Source organism: Lissotriton vulgaris, chromosome 2_1 (genome assembly GCF_964263255.1).
Source record: "Lissotriton vulgaris chromosome 2_1, aLisVul1.2, whole genome shotgun sequence".
Lineage (NCBI taxonomy): Eukaryota > Metazoa > Chordata > Amphibia > Caudata > Salamandridae > Lissotriton > Lissotriton vulgaris.
In genome coordinates, this window is record NC_141687.1 from 752,162,108 (window position 1) to 752,177,156 (window position 15,049).

The following is a 15,049-nucleotide window of genomic DNA, read 5'->3' on the forward strand; positions in this document are numbered from 1 at the left end:
GTGAGTATGTGTGTGAGTAACTTTTGGATGACTGTCGGTGTGTAACAGGATGTATAGGTGTATCACTACATATGATGAGTGAGTATATGTATGAGTGACTATATAGAACTGTTGGTGAATGAGTGGATGTATATATAGATGGTGGAATTACTGAATTGGTTGTTTTAACTGGTATGGGTATCTCCATTTTTTTGAAAATGTTAGTTTCTATTTTTGAATATGTGTTTCAAGGGTTACATTACACTGAAAGGAGGTCTGTCACTCTGTCACAAGGATGGTGTCATCAGTGATGTCATGAGTGATGTCACTGACCATGTCATTTGTGATGTAATATGTGACATCTTCAGCAGTGCATTGCAGGCGTGCAAGTTATAGTGAGTCCAACTATAACGTGGGAATTTCAATGGTTTTATGTCAGTAAAATTTCCAGCTAACTATAACTGGTGTCAAACCTATGGTTTTTTCAGTGAATATAATAGGTTTTTTAAATGCTAATTCCTAACTTTAACTGGTGTGAAATCTATGGTTTTTTCAGTGAATTTCATAGGTTTTATAAATGCTAATTCCTAACTATATATAGGGCCTCAAACCTATTTTTTTCAGTGAATTTCAAAGGTTTTTTAATAGCAAATTTCTATTGCTATCAAATATAATATTTTTTTATAATGAATCCTATATTGTATATATATGTAATACTATTTTTTATATGTATATATATATATTTAATTTTTTTGCCCTGGAGCGCTCTTGGTGCGTGTACCGGTGTGCGCACCGGAAAGCGCAGTCTTGCGGCGTGGCCCGGTGCGCGTACCGGTGAGCGTCCCGTTTGCGCTTTTACCGCAAACGAAAACATCATCGTGATGTATCGCGTAGCCACGGCCGCGTGATACGCACGGCGTAAGCGCACCCGGAAGCACCCGAACGCATACGATCGCGCTACGTAAGCGACCTGGGGCGTAAGCACGTCGGGTCATGTGACCTGAAAATAACACTTTTCATTGGTTCAGGACATTTTTGTTTTCCAAATGATGAAAGCCCCCATCTTTTTTCCCCATTCTCACTTTGTACTTTGACTGAGGAAGACCTGATTGCAGACCTATTTGTACCTATTTGTACTGAGAAATGGCTACAGTAGCAGCAGCAGCAGGAGCATCTCAACCACCACCACCACCACCACAAGGACCACCACAACACCACAGTGGTGGAGAAGAAGAAGAGGAGGAGGAAGAGGAGGAGAGGCGGTTCCTGCCTGAAGATAATACCGCCTATAAGCCAAAGGAGCACATTGTCTGGGAGTTTTTTTTAAATCCCAAGGGTCCTCAAGAAAGTTAATGCGCCAAAGGTTACTTGTCTGATCTGTGGCACTGTACTTTCCAGGGGGAACCCTGCCAAAAAGTATTCTTTTGGCAACAACACTATGCAACGCCGGCACCCAAATAACTATGCTGTGGCAGAGGTCAGAGAACTGACCAGAAACCCTCCCCAATCTTCTCCCAGCACCTCCCAAAGTAAACAACCCACTCCATCGCCATCGGGTCCAGAGACAAGGGAGATGGTCCCAAACATCCAACCCCAGTTTGGAGATTTTAAAATAGTTTGTAAATTTTGCGGGACTACAATTTGCTATGGAGAGTAAAGTATTAAACTCAACAACGGTGCTGGAGACAACCACAACTGTAAAAAGAAACCTTAATTTTTTCCTGTTTTTTTTTGCTCCAGTTCAGCCATTTACAATTCGCTGTTTTTTGTTTGTCCCCATAAAAATTACAAAAAAACAACAAAAAGAATTAAAAAAAACAGTTCTTTTTAGAACTACCTCCAATTTATAAAAAAATGCTACATTTTAAAAAAACTCTGTCATTCTTTTTTCCCCATGGTACGCTCCCCGGTATGCTCTGCGGTGCGCGTACCGGGCACCCTCCCCCGCGCAAATCGAAAAAACCCCATTTTTTTTTGTTTTGCCCCGCGGGGCCCTTTTATGGACCCCACATCAAACCTAGGGAGTCAGGGGGGGCCTACCCTGCCCCCTTTTGGTCATTTCCCCCGTTGTTTTTGCCACCTCTTGTGTCTCGATCCTACCGAGACACAAGATGGCGGCCGCTCCGGACTGTTTGGAATGTTGACAGACACACGAGAGCCCATCAGCTTTCCGCTCGCGAACTCGCGTCGCGCACTGGAGCGCGCCCCGGAACGCGTACCGGGGCGCGCTTATAGATATATATATTGTTTTGAACCTAAATTACTCAAAATCCACGGGAGCACATATCTTGAGACATAGCAAAGGCACATTGGGCTACCAGTCCCTAGAATTTTGCAAAGTTTGGTGGAAATCCATTCAGCCGTTCGGGCTAAAAGTGAGTCCAACCGCCCTATGGAAATTAACATGGGGAAAACACGTTTTGGGACCCCCCTTTTATCTCGGCCCCCGCTTGACAAATCCCCCCCAAACTTTCAGGGAAGGAGCGGAGCACAGCGAGGCAAATTTAGGGAATATTACAGGCAGATCCCTAAATCGGCGCCAAAGTTATTTCCAATAGAATGTTGCGGATTTCCTATGGAAAACAATCCTAACTATAACTACCTACTGGCGACCGCCAGTAGGTAAAATATATATATATATTTTTTATTCACAAACCCCCTATGCAAAGGGATTAACGGGACGAACTCACAGACTTTTACTCTTTTTTAATTAATTTTCAGCCTTCAGATCGCGTAAATGCATTAAAGAACAAACACTGATATATATATATAAATTCACTAAAAATAACTCAGGTTTAAGGGATGTTACAGTTAGGAGTTAGCATTTAAAAACCTTAGATTTTCACTGAAATTTGAGACGTCATCAGTGATGTCACTGACCATGTCATGAGTGATGTAATATGTGATGTCATCAGCATCGCATTGCGGGGGCGTGAATTATAGTTAGCTCAGCTAATTATACCGGCTTAATTTATCTTGTTTTGTACGAGTGAAATGTCAGCCTACCTATAACCTCCCTTAAACCTCTGTTTTTTTCAGTGAATATCTAAGGTTTTTTAAATGCTAATTTCTAACTATGTCTAAACAAGTAGGACATGTACAAAAATAGGAAGAAAGATGCAGAAAGAAGCAAGAGAACAATATTTATTAAACCTCACTTTTCTCTCGAAGGTTCACTATTCATCATGTGCTCAGAAAGTTAGGCCTACCAAATGTAAAACAGCATTCCTAACCATATCACTGTTGTAAATCTGACCATGTTTGTGAAGGTATGCATGCGTGTGCCTCTGATTTTTCCTAATGGCATGTTACATAACAATAAACATACAAAGACTTGAATACCTGTGTTTCAAACAGCATACTCTGTAAATTTGTGTACAATAAGGTGTATGTATTTCTTTCTGCTCATAATACAGGGCACATGGGTATTCAATAGTATATTTGTGGGGCTCTATAACACCTACATACATAAGACATGTCTGCCTGTGCAACTGAATGACAGAGCAGAAGGGACAAGATTTAACCACCTATAGAGGAAGCTACCCGCTTTTTAAGCTACCATCTTCAGATGCATAACACATGTGAGAATACATATACAAGTAGACATATACTTCATTCATGAGAGCACGCAGACCTTTAAACTTAACAACTTGTATTTCCCGTTTGAGTACAGAAAGGCGAGAAAAGTACAGAAAGAAGCAAGAGAAGTACAGAAAAAAACAAGAGAGGTGCAGAAAGAGAAACATATGTGCAGAAAGAAGCCAGTGAGGTACAGAAAGAGGCAACAGAGGTGCAAATAGAGTCACAAGAGGTACAGAGACAGGCAAGAGAAGTGGTCCCCAGGGCCATGGATGGCTCCGCAAGGAGGGCCACGTGTCTCCCCTCCAGCACAATTAAAGCCCCAGGGACTTGGTGGTCCCTGTGCCGGGGATTCACTATAGACCCCCATGATTTAATTAAGGAATTCCCTCAGGAGATGATGGTCCCCGGGTCAGTGTGGGGTAGGCAGCAGCCCACCACACTTCATTTAAAAAATTGAAGCCCCCGTGAGGTGGTGGTCCCCGGGGCTTGGGGGGGGCCGCAAGCCCCTCCACCCATCATTAATGAATGCCCTGGGGAGGTGTTGGTCCTTGGAATAGCTTGGAGGCAGGAGCCACCCCACACTTTTTTATTAACAAAAATCCCCATTAAAATTTCCCTAGGAAGGTTGCGGTCCCAATTTTAGGCAATGCCCCCTGGACCTGGCCCACATAGGGGCTTAACTAAATGAAACGTGGGAGCCGTGCTTCGTTTAAAAAATAAATCGGCATAGGGTCTACGAATCCTGCCGAAAATATCCTTTGGGACCCACTGAGCAGGCCTAGGGGGTCAGGGTGTTTCTACCAAGCCCCCTTTTCTGGTTTTTTTACCATTTTTCTTGTGAATCAGTTCAAGCGAATCACAAGTCAAGCTCGAGTTCGGGAGGGTTTGCGGATCCACTGCGGTCACCAAATACTAATATTTCTAAATATATGAATTTCTCAGGAACTGCAGAACGGATTTACACCTTTTAAAAAAGGGTCGCTTTTTGAAACAAGAGCTACCTTTTGGCAAATTTAGTGTACTTCCGTTCATCAGTCTAAAGTTTCCTATGGAAATTAACATAGAAAAAAAACACATTTTGGGACCCTTCTTTTTTCCTCAGTCCCCGCTTGACTTTCAAGACAGGAGCTGACTGGAGTGTCTCATTAGTTTTTAAATTTTTGCGAAGATTCGTCAAACGGCACCAAAAACAATGGCAAAAGAAAAAACGTTTTTTGGATAGAAACAAGGTCCTAACTATAACTACCTGCTGGCGATAGCCAGTAGCTTATATATATATATATATATCATCCAAGGGTGCCCCAGATCTTGAGAACGCCACTCCACAAGGATAGGAAACATTCCTTTTATTGTTGCACTCAAACACGATCACAGCCCCAGTTCATTTTAAAGCTTCCCAATGCATTTCATTGCTTCGTGCAATTTCTTCAGGGGAAATGGGGAGACATAACCAAAACCCGGCACAGTACTTCAAACAATTTTTGTGCTGTTCCCATAATGCACGATTTTGCAGTTACAAACTGTTTCCTGGATTTCACTCGGGTTTGGTTTTAAAGTCTATAATGTTTTTAACCCATATTTCTTACTGTTCATAGTCCTCCAGTGGATTCCAAGGCTGCTTTCATGTTTATTTTCGGCAATCCTTTGCGCAAGCAGGCTGCCTCCATTAACAGCCTGTTAGACCTGGCTTTTCAGGCGGTGCATTCTCTGTGGCTCGGAGCCTGCCACAAATAAATCATCCAAGGGTGCCCCAGATCTTGAGAACGCCACTCCACAAGGATAGGAAACATTCCTTTTATTGTTGCACTCAAACACGATCACAGCCCCAGTTCATTTTAAAGCTTCCCAATGCATTTCATTGCTTCGTGCAATTTCTTCAGGGGAAATGGGGAGACATAACCAAAACCCGGCACAGTACTTCAAACAATTTTTGTGCTGTTCCCATAATGCACGATTTTGCAGTTACAAACTGTTTCCTGGATTTCACTCGGGTTTGGTTTTAAAGTCTATAATGTTTTTAACCCATATTTCTTACTGTTCATAGTCCTCCAGTGGATTCCAAGGCTGCTTTCATGTTTATTTTCGGCAATCCTTTGCGCAAGCAGGCTGCCTCCATTAACAGCCTGTTAGACCTGGCTTTTCAGGCGGTGCATTCTCTGTGGCTCGGAGCCTGCCACAAATAAATCATCCAAGGGTGCCCCAGATCTTGAGAACGCCACTCCACAAGGATAGGAAACATTCCTTTTATTGTTGCACTCAAACACGATCACAGCCCCAGTTCATTTTAAAGCTTCCCAATGCATTTCATTGCTTCGTGCAATTTCTTCAGGGGAAATGGGGAGACATAACCAAAACCCGGCACAGTACTTCAAACAATTTTTGTGCTGTTCCCATAATGCACGATTTTGCAGTTACAAACTGTTTCCTGGATTTCACTCGGGTTTGGTTTTAAAGTCTATAATGTTTTTAACCCATATTTCTTACTGTTCATAGTCCTCCAGTGGATTCCAAGGCTGCTTTCATGTTTATTTTCGGCAATCCTTTGCGCAAGCAGGCTGCCTCCATTAACAGCCTGTTAGACCTGGCTTTTCAGGCGGTGCATTCTCTGTGGCTCGGAGCCTGCCACAAATAAATCATCCAAGGGTGCCCCAGATCTTGAGAACGCCACTCCACAAGGATAGGAAACATTCCTTTTATTGTTGCACTCAAACACGATCACAGCCCCAGTTCATTTTAAAGCTTCCCAATGCATTTCATTGCTTCGTGCAATTTCTTCAGGGGAAATGGGGAGACATAACCAAAACCCGGCACAGTACTTCAAACAATTTTTGTGCTGTTCCCATAATGCACGATTTTGCAGTTACAAACTGTTTCCTGGATTTCACTCGGGTTTGGTTTTAAAGTCTATAATGTTTTTAACCCATATTTCTTACTGTTCATAGTCCTCCAGTGGATTCCAAGGCTGCTTTCATGTTTATTTTCGGCAATCCTTTGCGCAAGCAGGCTGCCTCCATTAACAGCCTGTTAGACCTGGCTTTTCAGGCGGTGCATTCTCTGTGGCTCGGAGCCTGCCACAAATAAATCATCCAAGGGTGCCCCAGATCTTGAGAACGCCACTCCACAAGGATAGGAAACATTCCTTTTATTGTTGCACTCAAACACGATCACAGCCCCAGTTCATTTTAAAGCTTCCCAATGCATTTCATTGCTTCGTGCAATTTCTTCAGGGGAAATGGGGAGACATAACCAAAACCCGGCACAGTACTTCAAACAATTTTTGTGCTGTTCCCATAATGCACGATTTTGCAGTTACAAACTGTTTCCTGGATTTCACTCGGGTTTGGTTTTAAAGTCTATAATGTTTTTAACCCATATTTCTTACTGTTCATAGTCCTCCAGTGGATTCCAAGGCTGCTTTCATGTTTATTTTCGGCAATCCTTTGCGCAAGCAGGCTGCCTCCATTAACAGCCTGTTAGACCTGGCTTTTCAGGCGGTGCATTCTCTGTGGCTCGGAGCCTGCCACAAATAAATCATCCAAGGGTGCCCCAGATCTTGAGAACGCCACTCCACAAGGATAGGAAACATTCCTTTTATTGTTGCACTCAAACACGATCACAGCCCCAGTTCATTTTAAAGCTTCCCAATGCATTTCATTGCTTCGTGCAATTTCTTCAGGGGAAATGGGGAGACATAACCAAAACCCGGCACAGTACTTCAAACAATTTTTGTGCTGTTCCCATAATGCACGATTTTGCAGTTACAAACTGTTTCCTGGATTTCACTCGGGTTTGGTTTTAAAGTCTATAATGTTTTTAACCCATATTTCTTACTGTTCATAGTCCTCCAGTGGATTCCAAGGCTGCTTTCATGTTTATTTTCGGCAATCCTTTGCGCAAGCAGGCTGCCTCCATTAACAGCCTGTTAGACCTGGCTTTTCAGGCGGTGCATTCTCTGTGGCTCGGAGCCTGCCACAAATAAATCATCCAAGGGTGCCCCAGATCTTGAGAACGCCACTCCACAAGGATAGGAAACATTCCTTTTATTGTTGCACTCAAACACGATCACAGCCCCAGTTCATTTTAAAGCTTCCCAATGCATTTCATTGCTTCGTGCAATTTCTTCAGGGGAAATGGGGAGACATAACCAAAACCCGGCACAGTACTTCAAACAATTTTTGTGCTGTTCCCATAATGCACGATTTTGCAGTTACAAACTGTTTCCTGGATTTCACTCGGGTTTGGTTTTAAAGTCTATAATGTTTTTAACCCATATTTCTTACTGTTCATAGTCCTCCAGTGGATTCCAAGGCTGCTTTCATGTTTATTTTCGGCAATCCTTTGCGCAAGCAGGCTGCCTCCATTAACAGCCTGTTAGACCTGGCTTTTCAGGCGGTGCATTCTCTGTGGCTCGGAGCCTGCCACAAATAAATCATCCAAGGGTGCCCCAGATCTTGAGAACGCCACTCCACAAGGATAGGAAACATTCCTTTTATTGTTGCACTCAAACACGATCACAGCCCCAGTTCATTTTAAAGCTTCCCAATGCATTTCATTGCTTCGTGCAATTTCTTCAGGGGAAATGGGGAGACATAACCAAAACCCGGCACAGTACTTCAAACAATTTTTGTGCTGTTCCCATAATGCACGATTTTGCAGTTACAAACTGTTTCCTGGATTTCACTCGGGTTTGGTTTTAAAGTCTATAATGTTTTTAACCCATATTTCTTACTGTTCATAGTCCTCCAGTGGATTCCAAGGCTGCTTTCATGTTTATTTTCGGCAATCCTTTGCGCAAGCAGGCTGCCTCCATTAACAGCCTGTTAGACCTGGCTTTTCAGGCGGTGCATTCTCTGTGGCTCGGAGCCTGCCACAAATAAATCATCCAAGGGTGCCCCAGATCTTGAGAACGCCACTCCACAAGGATAGGAAACATTCCTTTTATTGTTGCACTCAAACACGATCACAGCCCCAGTTCATTTTAAAGCTTCCCAATGCATTTCATTGCTTCGTGCAATTTCTTCAGGGGAAATGGGGAGACATAACCAAAACCCGGCACAGTACTTCAAACAATTTTTGTGCTGTTCCCATAATGCACGATTTTGCAGTTACAAACTGTTTCCTGGATTTCACTCGGGTTTGGTTTTAAAGTCTATAATGTTTTTAACCCATATTTCTTACTGTTCATAGTCCTCCAGTGGATTCCAAGGCTGCTTTCATGTTTATTTTCGGCAATCCTTTGCGCAAGCAGGCTGCCTCCATTAACAGCCTGTTAGACCTGGCTTTTCAGGCGGTGCATTCTCTGTGGCTCGGAGCCTGCCACAAATAAATCATCCAAGGGTGCCCCAGATCTTGAGAACGCCACTCCACAAGGATAGGAAACATTCCTTTTATTGTTGCACTCAAACACGATCACAGCCCCAGTTCATTTTAAAGCTTCCCAATGCATTTCATTGCTTCGTGCAATTTCTTCAGGGGAAATGGGGAGACATAACCAAAACCCGGCACAGTACTTCAAACAATTTTTGTGCTGTTCCCATAATGCACGATTTTGCAGTTACAAACTGTTTCCTGGATTTCACTCGGGTTTGGTTTTAAAGTCTATAATGTTTTTAACCCATATTTCTTACTGTTCATAGTCCTCCAGTGGATTCCAAGGCTGCTTTCATGTTTATTTTCGGCAATCCTTTGCGCAAGCAGGCTGCCTCCATTAACAGCCTGTTAGACCTGGCTTTTCAGGCGGTGCATTCTCTGTGGCTCGGAGCCTGCCACAAATAAATCATCCAAGGGTGCCCCAGATCTTGAGAACGCCACTCCACAAGGATAGGAAACATTCCTTTTATTGTTGCACTCAAACACGATCACAGCCCCAGTTCATTTTAAAGCTTCCCAATGCATTTCATTGCTTCGTGCAATTTCTTCAGGGGAAATGGGGAGACATAACCAAAACCCGGCACAGTACTTCAAACAATTTTTGTGCTGTTCCCATAATGCACGATTTTGCAGTTACAAACTGTTTCCTGGATTTCACTCGGGTTTGGTTTTAAAGTCTATAATGTTTTTAACCCATATTTCTTACTGTTCATAGTCCTCCAGTGGATTCCAAGGCTGCTTTCATGTTTATTTTCGGCAATCCTTTGCGCAAGCAGGCTGCCTCCATTAACAGCCTGTTAGACCTGGCTTTTCAGGCGGTGCATTCTCTGTGGCTCGGAGCCTGCCACAAATAAATCATCCAAGGGTGCCCCAGATCTTGAGAACGCCACTCCACAAGGATAGGAAACATTCCTTTTATTGTTGCACTCAAACACGATCACAGCCCCAGTTCATTTTAAAGCTTCCCAATGCATTTCATTGCTTCGTGCAATTTCTTCAGGGGAAATGGGGAGACATAACCAAAACCCGGCACAGTACTTCAAACAATTTTTGTGCTGTTCCCATAATGCACGATTTTGCAGTTACAAACTGTTTCCTGGATTTCACTCGGGTTTGGTTTTAAAGTCTATAATGTTTTTAACCCATATTTCTTACTGTTCATAGTCCTCCAGTGGATTCCAAGGCTGCTTTCATGTTTATTTTCGGCAATCCTTTGCGCAAGCAGGCTGCCTCCATTAACAGCCTGTTAGACCTGGCTTTTCAGGCGGTGCATTCTCTGTGGCTCGGAGCCTGCCACAAATAAATCATCCAAGGGTGCCCCAGATCTTGAGAACGCCACTCCACAAGGATAGGAAACATTCCTTTTATTGTTGCACTCAAACACGATCACAGCCCCAGTTCATTTTAAAGCTTCCCAATGCATTTCATTGCTTCGTGCAATTTCTTCAGGGGAAATGGGGAGACATAACCAAAACCCGGCACAGTACTTCAAACAATTTTTGTGCTGTTCCCATAATGCACGATTTTGCAGTTACAAACTGTTTCCTGGATTTCACTCGGGTTTGGTTTTAAAGTCTATAATGTTTTTAACCCATATTTCTTACTGTTCATAGTCCTCCAGTGGATTCCAAGGCTGCTTTCATGTTTATTTTCGGCAATCCTTTGCGCAAGCAGGCTGCCTCCATTAACAGCCTGTTAGACCTGGCTTTTCAGGCGGTGCATTCTCTGTGGCTCGGAGCCTGCCACAAATAAATCATCCAAGGGTGCCCCAGATCTTGAGAACGCCACTCCACAAGGATAGGAAACATTCCTTTTATTGTTGCACTCAAACACGATCACAGCCCCAGTTCATTTTAAAGCTTCCCAATGCATTTCATTGCTTCGTGCAATTTCTTCAGGGGAAATGGGGAGACATAACCAAAACCCGGCACAGTACTTCAAACAATTTTTGTGCTGTTCCCATAATGCACGATTTTGCAGTTACAAACTGTTTCCTGGATTTCACTCGGGTTTGGTTTTAAAGTCTATAATGTTTTTAACCCATATTTCTTACTGTTCATAGTCCTCCAGTGGATTCCAAGGCTGCTTTCATGTTTATTTTCGGCAATCCTTTGCGCAAGCAGGCTGCCTCCATTAACAGCCTGTTAGACCTGGCTTTTCAGGCGGTGCATTCTCTGTGGCTCGGAGCCTGCCACAAATAAATCATCCAAGGGTGCCCCAGATCTTGAGAACGCCACTCCACAAGGATAGGAAACATTCCTTTTATTGTTGCACTCAAACACGATCACAGCCCCAGTTCATTTTAAAGCTTCCCAATGCATTTCATTGCTTCGTGCAATTTCTTCAGGGGAAATGGGGAGACATAACCAAAACCCGGCACAGTACTTCAAACAATTTTTGTGCTGTTCCCATAATGCACGATTTTGCAGTTACAAACTGTTTCCTGGATTTCACTCGGGTTTGGTTTTAAAGTCTATAATGTTTTTAACCCATATTTCTTACTGTTCATAGTCCTCCAGTGGATTCCAAGGCTGCTTTCATGTTTATTTTCGGCAATCCTTTGCGCAAGCAGGCTGCCTCCATTAACAGCCTGTTAGACCTGGCTTTTCAGGCGGTGCATTCTCTGTGGCTCGGAGCCTGCCACAAATAAATCATCCAAGGGTGCCCCAGATCTTGAGAACGCCACTCCACAAGGATAGGAAACATTCCTTTTATTGTTGCACTCAAACACGATCACAGCCCCAGTTCATTTTAAAGCTTCCCAATGCATTTCATTGCTTCGTGCAATTTCTTCAGGGGAAATGGGGAGACATAACCAAAACCCGGCACAGTACTTCAAACAATTTTTGTGCTGTTCCCATAATGCACGATTTTGCAGTTACAAACTGTTTCCTGGATTTCACTCGGGTTTGGTTTTAAAGTCTATAATGTTTTTAACCCATATTTCTTACTGTTCATAGTCCTCCAGTGGATTCCAAGGCTGCTTTCATGTTTATTTTCGGCAATCCTTTGCGCAAGCAGGCTGCCTCCATTAACAGCCTGTTAGACCTGGCTTTTCAGGCGGTGCATTCTCTGTGGCTCGGAGCCTGCCACAAATAAATCATCCAAGGGTGCCCCAGATCTTGAGAACGCCACTCCACAAGGATAGGAAACATTCCTTTTATTGTTGCACTCAAACACGATCACAGCCCCAGTTCATTTTAAAGCTCCCCAATGCATTTCATTGCTTCGTGCAATTTCTTCAGGGGAAATGGGGAGACATAACCAAAACCCGGCACAGTACTTCAAACAATTTTTGTGCTGTTCCCATAATGCACGATTTTGCAGTTACAAACTGTTTCCTGGATTTCACTCGGGTTTGGTTTTAAAGTCTATAATGTTTTTAACCCATATTTCTTACTGTTCATAGTCCTCCAGTGGATTCCAAGGCTGCTTTCATGTTTATTTTCGGCAATCCTTTGCGCAAGCAGGCTGCCTCCATTAACAGCCTGTTAGACCTGGCTTTTCAGGCGGTGCATTCTCTGTGGCTCGGAGCCTGCCACAAATAAATCATCCAAGGGTGCCCCAGATCTTGAGAACGCCACTCCACAAGGATAGGAAACATTCCTTTTATTGTTGCACTCAAACACGATCACAGCCCCAGTTCATTTTAAAGCTTCCCAATGCATTTCATTGCTTCGTGCAATTTCTTCAGGGGAAATGGGGAGACATAACCAAAACCCGGCACAGTACTTCAAACAATTTTTGTGCTGTTCCCATAATGCACGATTTTGCAGTTACAAACTGTTTCCTGGATTTCACTCGGGTTTGGTTTTAAAGTCTATAATGTTTTTAACCCATATTTCTTACTGTTCATAGTCCTCCAGTGGATTCCAAGGCTGCTTTCATGTTTATTTTCGGCAATCCTTTGCGCAAGCAGGCTGCCTCCATTAACAGCCTGTTAGACCTGGCTTTTCAGGCGGTGCATTCTCTGTGGCTCGGAGCCTGCCACAAATAAATCATCCAAGGGTTCTTACTGAAATATGGGTTAAAAACATTATAGACTTTAAAACCAAACCCGAGTGAAATCCAGGAAACAGTTTGTAACTGCAAAATCGTGCATTATGGGAACAGCACAAAAATTGTTTGAAGTACTGTGCCGGGTTTTGGTTATGTCTCCCCATTTCCCCTGAAGAAATTGCACGAAGCAATGAAATGCATTGGGAAGCTTTAAAATGAACTGGGGCTGTGATCGTGTTTGAGTGCAACAATAAAAGGAATGTTTCCTATCCTTGTGGAGTGGCGTTCTCAAGATCTGGGGCACCCTTGGATGATTTATTTGTGGCAGGCTCCGAGCCACAGAGAATGCACCGCCTGAAAAGCCAGGTCTAACAGGCTGTTAATGGAGGCAGCCTGCTTGCGCAAAGGATTGCCGAAAATAAACATGAAAGCAGCCTTGGAATCCACTGGAGGACTATGAACAGTAAGAAATATGGGTTAAAAACATTATAGACTTTAAAACCAAACCCGAGTGAAATCCAGGAAACAGTTTGTAACTGCAAAATCGTGCATTATGGGAACAGCACAAAAATTGTTTGAAGTACTGTGCCGGGTTTTGGTTATGTCTCCCCATTTCCCCTGAAGAAATTGCACGAAGCAATGAAATGCATTGGGAAGCTTTAAAATGAACTGGGGCTGTGATCGTGTTTGAGTGCAACAATAAAAGGAATGTTTCCTATCCTTGTGGAGTGGCGTTCTCAAGATCTGGGGCACCCTTGGATGATTTATTTGTGGCAGGCTCCGAGCCACAGAGAATGCACCGCCTGAAAAGCCAGGTCTAACAGGCTGTTAATGGAGGCAGCCTGCTTGCGCAAAGGATTGCCGAAAATAAACATGAAAGCAGCCTTGGAATCCACTGGAGGACTATGAACAGTAAGAAATATGGGTTAAAAACATTATAGACTTTAAAACCAAACCCGAGTGAAATCCAGGAAACAGTTTGTAACTGCAAAATCGTGCATTATGGGAACAGCACAAAAATTGTTTGAAGTACTGTGCCGGGTTTTGGTTATGTCTCCCCATTTCCCCTGAAGAAATTGCACGAAGCAATGAAATGCATTGGGAAGCTTTAAAATGAACTGGGGCTGTGATCGTGTTTGAGTGCAACAATAAAAGGAATGTTTCCTATCCTTGTGGAGTGGCGTTCTCAAGATCTGGGGCACCCTTGGATGATTTATTTGTGGCAGGCTCCGAGCCACAGAGAATGCACCGCCTGAAAAGCCAGGTCTAACAGGCTGTTAATGGAGGCAGCCTGCTTGCGCAAAGGATTGCCGAAAATAAACATGAAAGCAGCCTTGGAATCCACTGGAGGACTATGAACAGTAAGAAATATGGGTTAAAAACATTATAGACTTTAAAACCAAACCCGAGTGAAATCCAGGAAACAGTTTGTAACTGCAAAATCGTGCATTATGGGAACAGCACAAAAATTGTTTGAAGTACTGTGCCGGGTTTTGGTTATGTCTCCCCATTTCCCCTGAAGAAATTGCACGAAGCAATGAAATGCATTGGGAAGCTTTAAAATGAACTGGGGCTGTGATCGTGTTTGAGTGCAACAATAAAAGGAATGTTTCCTATCCTTGTGGAGTGGCGTTCTCAAGATCTGGGGCACCCTTGGATGATTTATTTGTGGCAGGCTCCGAGCCACAGAGAATGCACCGCCTGAAAAGCCAGGTCTAACAGGCTGTTAATGGAGGCAGCCTGCTTGCGCAAAGGATTGCCGAAAATAAACATGAAAGCAGCCTTGGAATCCACTGGAGGACTATGAACAGTAAGAAATATGGGTTAAAAACATTATAGACTTTAAAACCAAACCCGAGTGAAATCCAGGAAACAGTTTGTAACTGCAAAATCGTGCATTATGGGAACAGCACAAAAATTGTTTGAAGTACTGTGCCGGGTTTTGGTTATGTCTCCCCATTTCCCCTGAAGAAATTGCACGAAGCAATGAAATGCATTGGGAAGCTTTAAAATGAACTGGGGCTGTGATCGTGTTTGAGTGCAACAATAAAAGGAATGTTTCCTATCCTTGTGGAGTGGCGTTCTCAAGATCTGGGGCACCCTTGGATGATTTATTTGT

At 43.3% G+C, this 15,049-nt stretch overlaps 1 protein-coding gene across 1 annotated transcript in view; it reads right to left on the reverse strand.

Moving 5' to 3' along the window:
• The window catches only part of ABCC8 (ATP binding cassette subfamily C member 8), a 1,237,886-nt gene that overhangs the window by 979,495 nt on the left and 243,342 nt on the right, over positions 1–15,049 (reverse strand). The window lies entirely within an intron of this gene.